Below are 9,378 nucleotides of genomic sequence, written 5' to 3' on the forward strand. Positions count from 1 at the left end.
AGTCAGTAAGAAAACCAAGACAGACAGCAGACTGGGGAATATAAGGCAGCAAAGTAAGGATCAGTGAGAGAGACCCAAACAAGCTTTGAAAAGAAGACTGATGGCATTACCATGGAGAAAGACAGCGACGTGGCCCTTTCCAAGCTAGGCACTTCGATTCCTTCCGTTCTGCACACTCCCCGAAGAGGTTTGTCATGCTAGCATCACCCTTTACAACCCTGACATAGTCATACCTTAATTCTTTTGCTTCTGCTTTTTCATTGATGGATTCATTGCTATAAACCATTAATGTCACTAAGACAATGAAATCTTAGCTAATGGAAAATGGCATGTGAAAGAATATAGCAGGAAGACTGACTCAAGCCACACAGCGCAGTTGTCTTAGAATTTCTCTGACCTTCCCCTTGCTGTTTATAAAAATTGTCATCAACTACACAGAGAACCAAGGAATTACCACTGGATCAGGATATGCTTGGAAAGACAAATGAAGTCAGAGACAGCAAAGAGCACTTGAGCCACTCATAAGTCTAAACCACATAATGCACATGGTAAACAAGATATTATGATAATAAGGCAAAAAGATTTTCATATACATTTCACTATCTGAAAAAGGATAATTTACTTTACGAAAATAATTTTTCCCATCCTAGAAAAAAAACTTGGTTTTAACTTTTATTACAATAACTACAATGAATTGATGTCCTTCCTAAACAAAGCCCTGAAAATATTTATTTTGTTAGACTTCTTTTTTAAATAAACATCTTGTTAGGAAAGAGACATGCTATTGTTTTCTCTCTGACTAATTGGTGAAGAGAAACAGAATATTCCATATTCATTGCATTTAGCCTAAATGAGTCATGTTATCTTCTACTCAGACAAAGCATTTTAATTTTAATAACGACAATGCTGACAGCTACAATACTGTTCTTGCAGAAGTTTGCTTGTAAATAATTAACAATTGTTGTATAATGACAGTGGGTTTTTTGATAGCTCTATTAATTTCACAGTCAGGCTGGAGTCTCTTTAATTTAGGGTTTTCATAAAAGTCCAACCCCCTCCCAACCTACTAACATAAAAGGCTAATGCAAAATACAGGTTTACATCCCTGCAGTCTGTCTTGATGCCAAAAATCTGTTGTATACCAAGAGTCAGCTATGGAAAACCAAGGAGAATAGTATAGAAATCACAGATCATACCTCCAAACAGTTTACATGTTTGGCTAATAATTATCCGATTTCAAAGTTAAAGTCTGCATTGCGGTAATCAACAAGTTCACATAGCAAAAATCTGTTCTGTGTTGTAGGACCTGGTGGTCAGTCACTGGTGGTGGCATTGTCAGAGGACAGATTCAGCAGAGGATGGGGCACCACCTATTACTGTCCTTTAAATACGTGCACTCATGCCTCTCAAAATCTTGCCAAGCAAGACACTGGTGAATGTTCCCCTAACCCACTCATATTTTTAAAACCTGGCAACATTCTTCTGATTCTGATAGAATCACCAGGGACACAAATACCTTGAGGACCATGAAAATGTTTCCTGTGTAAGCAAGTTCTTCATTTATCACATGACATATAGTTCACTACATCTTTTACATACATATTACGAATTTCATCCAAGAATTGTGGAACTGGAGGCAATGTTTCCTCTACCATAATAGGAGATATCCAATTTTATTTTTTTTCCATTCAGATAACACATCCTGGTGTTCCCATTCCTGTGAGGATGAAATATGTCACTCCAGACATAACAGAGCCTCTCAAAAGCCCACTGAAGTTAACAGAGAGACTCTTACTGTCATTACAAGGATCTATAGTCTTTTGTTCTCCCAGTAGGTATTTCCTGAAGTTACCTTATACCCATTTGCTGTCCCAGACAAAGAAGTGGATAATGACACAGATATTTATGAAATAGTCTTTGGTTTCTATATGACCCAGGTAACAATAAGCATTTCTGGGCCATGCATTTGACTGGCAGCAGCCCAAAATTTATTGTACTTGCATAGTTTCATACACTAAGTGGATTAGTCAGGATTGTAAACTGTCCTGCCAAATAAAAAAAGTTTGATGTCAACTTAACATTTCTATCAAATTCCGTATTAATTACTAAAGCTATTTTCCAACTATTCTAAATTTTTTCCCATACTAAGTATTGCTTATATTCTACTTCAGTTATTGGCAAAGCATGGCAATCTTGCTTGACACTTTTAGAATAGCTGTTTATTTCTAAAGGCCGAATCATGTGTACCAGACAAAGTCAAAGCTCCTGTTGAAATTAAAAGAGGTTTTCCCCAAATGAAGTCTAAAAACTATAGGATTTGACCCATTGTCTCAGAGGAGCTAGACCCTGCCTCAGCACTGTAGATGATCGTTAGTCAGGTTCGTAGGTGGTTATTGCCTGGCAGCCCTTTCTTGTAACAATACACAGAGCTCATTATCAGCTGCACTGCTCCAAAAGGCTCATCTGCATCACAAAAGACAACATCTGCCGTGCATCTAGATGCCATCTCGTTGATAAAGTATATCAGAAACAGAAAAAGTTTGCATACTCATTTCTTCATAGCCACTGCTGGTTTGGAGGCAGTTCCAAAATACTCATAGGCAACAAACAAATGTCACTGCAGGTCCATCTGACAGTACTTCAGATGCTCCGCAGCCCCGCTTGCTGTGATGGACAAACTGCAAACACACCCAATCTCTTTTTTACATATACACATGCACACACACTCTCACATTCTGCATATCAGATAACATTTTCGTTAACCACCCGCATCATTTTCCAATTGAACTGCATATTTTATTACTTCAGGCATCTATTTCCATTCACTTTGTTTCCCACATACAGTGCTTTCTTAATTGAGCTGCATAGTTTATGAACTGTGCTAATTGAATTGCGTAACTCCGCTACTGAGTTTTTATATACTGTACCAAGCAGCATATCAAGTGTATCAAGCATATTTGTGCCACTGGAGCTACAAGCTCTGCAAGTTGAGGAGTACTTCAGTTCAGCTCTATTTTTCACTTCTTAGATTTCTGTATGTTTTTCCAAATTTGTAATACCAGAATGGGTTGAAATCTGCTTTGAATTTGGCTTAAGCAAAAGGTTTTTTAAGGATAGCCAGGACAAATTAATTAAACTGTTGACGACAGCTCAAGTAACCCTTGTATTCTGTCCCTGAGAGCAGAAGTCAAGAAAACTTACCCTAAGTGCGCAAAGGCAGCTACTCCCATGCAGAAGAAAAACTGCCTGACCACGAAGGACTGCTCCAATAGGTGCTCACACTCCTGGTTTCTGATTAAGAGCCAGAAGCCTTTAAAAGGGTCCTAGAAGTAGGAGGGAAAAGCAGTATTGATAAGTAACCATGAGGACATGCTGTTCTCAGCTGCCACGAGTTAAGAGCTCAGCAATCAGGGCATGCCTGCTGCAGAGAGACACAGCCTCTGGAGCCAAGACTGGTTCTGCACAGCATCCAGCTGTTTCTCATCCTAATTAAGTCTATAGGCTAAGAGTGATTATTAATATTAAACACCTACACTCTGAAGCTACTAATGAAACCAGATAATCCATACCATAGATCCACATTTAAAATTAATATGGGCATTTATGCTAACTTACAAGAAAGAGAAGCAGTACATGTGATACAACGTGCTCATGCCTTTCTTCTGCACAGGTTCTCCTCTTGGCTATGGATAGATGCCACAGTAAGAGCCAGTATTTAAAAAACACTAAAACATCTGTCGGATGCTTAATAAGCTTATAATCATTAACACTATACCTCACAGATTAGCACAATGCTTTCAAATCAAACAAGAGGAATAGTACTTCCACTTCTAATTTCAATAATAGCATCAGAGCTAAGTAGTGGCAGTTATTTGGAGGCTTAGGGAAACCAGTCAGTAGAAAAAAAAAAAAGGCAGCACCTCATGGGACAAGTTATTTCAATTAATTAATATCAGGACTAATATGGGTATGTAAATGCCTTTCCAGGACAAAGTTTTATTTACTAGATTTGTAGAAGAAAGCCTCTTTATAAGTGAGCACTAAACCATAGAAATGTAGGACTGGAAAATCCTCAAGAGATTATCTAACCTACCTTCTTATGTTGAGGCAAGAACTGTCAGGTCTAGGCACACCTGACGTTTGTTCTGATCTTGTTTCCCTAAGCAGAGCTTTTCAACACTTCATAATTAGGAATTTACCCAGTAGCCAAAGACTTCTTCCAACTCCATTAGAAAGAGAGGACAACAGATCACTGCTTTGTTATGGTGTTTGACTTTACAATTCTTTGCTCTCTGAAACATCTCCTTTTGGAGCAAATGTCTCTTTCACCTTCTCACTCATATTTTCTTGCTTTTTTTCATTCTGGCTGAATCTCCTCTGGACTCTCTTTTCTGGAATTTCTCGGCCCATTTCCACAGGGCACTTGTGCCATCAGGGAGCAGCAAGTGGCTGCTGATGCCTGCAGGCCTGGATTGGGCTCCCCCCAAATTATCTGTGAGGTTTGATCATTTCCATAATGGTCCCTCTTAACCAGCTGTGCAATCCAGCCCTCCTCCACACCTGCAACTTTTGTTAGCTTCTCACGCCATTATCTGTCACATCTGGCAATTTCACACGTTGTGCCCAGTGCTTTTCCATGTCCTGTTCACTTGGCTTAACCTCAGGCCAGGGCCTAAGAAAATTTGCCTCACAAAATTTGTTTCTTTGTGTTTGTTTGTGGTGTTGAGGTTTTTTTTGGGGTGGTACCACTATACCTGTTGTCTTTTTCCTTAAGCATTCCCCCTAGCCTGAGAACATCCTACTCCACAGACGTGGCACACAGCCAACAGTATGAAACCAGCTCCCTGAATTTTTCAAAACATATTGCAGAGGAACCATTTTTCTCATAAATGAAAAATTTAAACCAATAGTCTCTGCAACATAAGTCAACATTTCATCCTTTGTGTGCAAAATGTAGTTCTCAGTTTTCCCCCAACAGGTCTGAATTTATCAAACAGTGAGGTGTATGCATTGCATTAAAATCAAGGCATAGAAAATCCAGTGTTCACCTTTCAAGTCCACCTCAGTAGTAAACTGATTCAATTTTGCTGTCAATTAAATTAGGGAGAAAAAAGGAGAAAATGGGGGGGAGATTAACACATTCTGAGGTAAATGGCATTTCAGAGAAGTTTAATCTTACTTTCGAAACATGCAGACTCATCACATACATCTACATGGAGAACTCTACATAACACCTGGAAGGCTCAACACCAAAATACTGACATCATCACCTAACTGTATTAGGGTTTTCTTTTTTTTTTTTTTTTTCCTCAGCAGGACTCATGGGACAAGACAAGAATTTAGGCTGGGGCCTGAAATTCCCATTCCAGTCTAACTGACTTCAACCATAAAGGTAATTTTCTCCTAATCATCAAATTAAATTGCCCCTTTAGTCTTTCTCATCAGACTGTAAATAGATGATCGTCTCTCCTCTTGGAAGGACAAAAATTAAAGAAAGAAAAGACATGGAAAAAGACTAAAACACATACAAACTAGAGGTAGATACCATGAACTCAGGAGACATTGTTAGGAGGTACCAGACCTTAAGTCAACAGATTCTTGAACTTAACTTTAACCATATGAGTAACAGTCTCATTCTTTATAATCATTCATTGCCCCATTTCACAAAGTCAGAGAATCACAGCATGGCTGAAATTGGAAGGTACCTCTGGCGATGATCTAGTCCGAGCCCCTGCTCAAAGCAGGGTGAGTCAGAGCAGGTTGGTCAGGGCCACCTCCAGCTGGACTTTGAGCATCTCCAAGGATGGAGAGTGCACAGCCCCTCTGGCCAACCTGTTCTAGTGTTTGACCTGTCCCACAGTGAAGAAGTTTTTCCTTACATTTAACTGGAATTGCCTGTATTCTAGTTGTGCCTACTGCCTTCTGTCCTGTCACTGGTTACTGCCGAAAGGAGTCTTCCTTCACTCCTCCCCATCAGATATTTATATACATTGATAAGATCTCCCTGAGCCTTCTCTTCTCTAGGCTAAGCAGTCTCAGCTCTCAGCCTCTCCCTCTACACCAGATGCTCCCACCCCCTAATCATCTTCATGGCTCTTTGCTGGACTCGCTTCAGCATGTCCCTGGTCTTTCTTGCACTGGGGAGCCCAGCAATAGGCCCAGCACTCCAGACACATCTCACCAGTGCTGAGCAGAGGGGAAGGATCACCTCCCTCCAGCGGTGGGCAATGATCTGCCTAAGGCAGCCCGCTCTGCTGTCATCTGCTTCTGCTGCAAGGGCACGTTGCTGGCTCACGAGCCACTGAAAGTCCTCTGTACCCATAAACTTCCGTAGACACTGGTTCAGCTTTCCACGCATTGTTTTCAAATGTTTTCATTCACTACTTTTGAGAATCAGGCTTTAGAACAATACAAACAGGCACTACAGAGAAAAGTCATGGCTGTCACAACTGGACTCAACCTCATTACAAAATGACAGACGTTAAGTGTGATACTGGTATTGTAATACATAATGACTTGTAAGAGATAAAGGATTAGTATTTTAGAGTTAAAACTGATCAAACAGAACTGTCAGCCTTACCTGGAAGTTTTCTGATGCTTAAACAAATCTTCTCCAATTCCACGTTCTCATTAATTCTTGCAAAGAAACTCTTTCCTACCAATTACCGTAATAATATCCTGACAATAGAGAGGGTAAAAAACAACAGCACTTTCTTGTCTAAATAATATCCAATATCAGTTCCATTTATCACATCTCATTAACAGAAAAAAACCCTATAAAGCCTTCCTGAATGTCTTCAAATCTCTCTGACAAATTTCATTAGCATTATTTCACCCTAAAAATTATAAAATCTACTTTAAATTTGCAGTCTAATAGTACCTTCAACCACCCTACATTATGATCCCAGAAAAGGGTTAATGGCATGCATATATACAGACCACGGACTTTTTTATTTTAATGACAAGGCAACAAAGAAATTCACTTAATGACAAGTTCTTGGACTAATGTATTATTCATTTTGTTATGTGACAGCAGAACAAAATTGTATCCATAAATATATAATGTTGTACACCACTTTTTAATGTAGTTTACATTTATGAAATAATTGGCTGTCTTTCACCACATTATCCTCTCTTTATTCACTTTTTTTTTAAGTGGATGTCATAAAATGCAGTTCATGACACAGAAGATGTGTTCATTGCAGGAACAGAGACAGCAACTGGCCCGGAAAAACCTGTGAATTTCAACCTCTGTTTCTGAAAACGTTTTCTAGTCTCTAGAAGGATTTTAGAAGTATCTTTACAGTGTTTTTCCACATATAAATTGCTACTTTACTCCTTTTTCCTTACGATTAACGTTATGTATTAAATCATTTGAGGTCAACAAATTGATCATCAACGTACTTACGTTCATGTATCTAATGATATGTGGAGTTTTGACTTAAATAATAAAAATACTCAAACCTCTTTAGTCGGTATCCTAAAGCAAGGCAAGCCAGGAGCAGAGAGACGTCTCAGCACAGGCAATCCCCTCGCAGGCAGGGCTTAGCCTCGCAGAGGTGGGTGCAGGCAACACTGGCCACTAACGGTCCCAGGAGAGTCAAGCGGTGAACCAAGCCCCAGATACACCCAGGCGGTCCAGCCAGGGCCAAAAGGAGACAAGGCTAGAGACAGGACTAGTGGCAAGACTACAGCGTAAGTCCAAAGTCCATCCAGGAAACAGGGTTGGATACAAGCTATAATGTGCTTGCATGAAGGGTCCATCCAGGAGCCAAGCTGCTAACAGCATCGGTCCAAGGTCTATCCAGGACTGAGGGACTCAGCTTGAGCTGAACTGGGGCCCCTGGGCAGGTGTGGGTGGAGGTTCCAGGTGAGGCTAGTCAGGGCCATCCAGGCCCATCAGCACCCTCAGAGCACAAACACTTTCCAGGTTCCATTACCTGTTTGCTCAAATTTTGCTTGCCTTCGTAAATTGTTATGAGGAACATTTGCAGATTATTTTATCCTCTCCAGTCGCCTGCATAGTCTCTCCAGTTACTGCCCTTGTGTGCTTCAGGTTCACATCCAGTTCTGGGTTTGGTACCACATGGGTTACTTACACCGAGAGGCCTTTTCTTTAGGCAGTGGGGGGGATGTAGGAGACGGGTCTTCTGCAGTCCTGCTGCCAGTACGGCCCCTCCTGCAGTGCAAGCAGCTCCTTCCAGCCTGCTCCCCTCTTCTGCTCTGCACCAGCCACGAGACCCAATTCTGTCTACACAGGTGAGGAGACTCCAGCTAGCAGGCACTGTAACAACAGGCACCACCTCAGTGTCTCAGCCAAAATGTTATGTTATAAGACGAGTAACAAAACCTATTCCTTCTACATGTCTGTATGCTGCTAAAAATTTTACAAATCTGCATGCTTTTTGCCCATCAACAACAGATGAGTCCTGTGGACATAAACAGGGAATTTCACAGCGCCAGACAAATGCTGCTTGATTGCCAAAACCAACACTGAATCATGGCTTGAGCAGCAATTAAACTAGAACAATGCAGATACCCGGAGCCTTCCTTTAATCATTCTCCCAACCCTGTGTTAATTAGCTAGGCTGCAGTAACTACAGAAATGATGAGCCTATATGAGAACGAAAAGTAAAATTGTAATAAAAATTCAGTAAATTATACAACACTCTTTCCTATCACAATATTTGAAACTATTCATGTCCAAGAGTGCACATCCTACAAAGATCCCAGGATTGTTCATCAGACTTCTTTGTATCGCCGATCACTAACTGCCATTACCGATCAAATTAAAGGGCGGCGTTCCAGAGCTGCCGAGGCTCGGCCGGTCCAGAGGGCACCGACACCGCAACGGAACGGTCACCACGGTCTTTATCAGGCATCCAGAGCCGAGGCCGGGCTTGCGAAGGGCACGTCGGTTTCAACCCTGTGGTAAACGCGTGGGTAAGGGGCCCCTTTCCACAAAACCCCCGCTTCTCTCTTCCTCCCCACAGCCGCGGAGTACGCAGGCCCGAAAGCCGCGGCTTTTTTTTGCACGAAAGAGGGGCAGCGCCGCCGACATAACTGCCGAGGTCTTAAAAACACCACAGCTGTCGGCACCTCGTCAGCGTTGCGGGCACCTTCGCCCCTACAGGGCCGCGTCCGCTGCCCGCGCCTCGCCCTTCCACCTCAAGGGCCCAAGAAAGATGGCCGAGCCTGGCGACAGCAGCACGCGCGCGGCGGTTCGCTCCTTCAGCCTCAATCCCCTCACAACCACCCCCGTTCCCCGGGCAGAAGCTCGGCCTCGGCGCCGCGCCTCTCGGTCGCCGGCGGGAGGCAGCTCCGCGGCGAAGACCGGGGCTGAGGCGAAGGCCGGCCCGCCCGCCCGCAGAGGGCGCC

This window comes from Haliaeetus leucocephalus, unplaced genomic scaffold (genome assembly GCF_000737465.1).
Source record: "Haliaeetus leucocephalus isolate CR32 unplaced genomic scaffold, Haliaeetus_leucocephalus-4.0 Scaffold1014, whole genome shotgun sequence".
In the NCBI taxonomy this organism is placed as follows: domain Eukaryota; kingdom Metazoa; phylum Chordata; class Aves; order Accipitriformes; family Accipitridae; genus Haliaeetus; species Haliaeetus leucocephalus.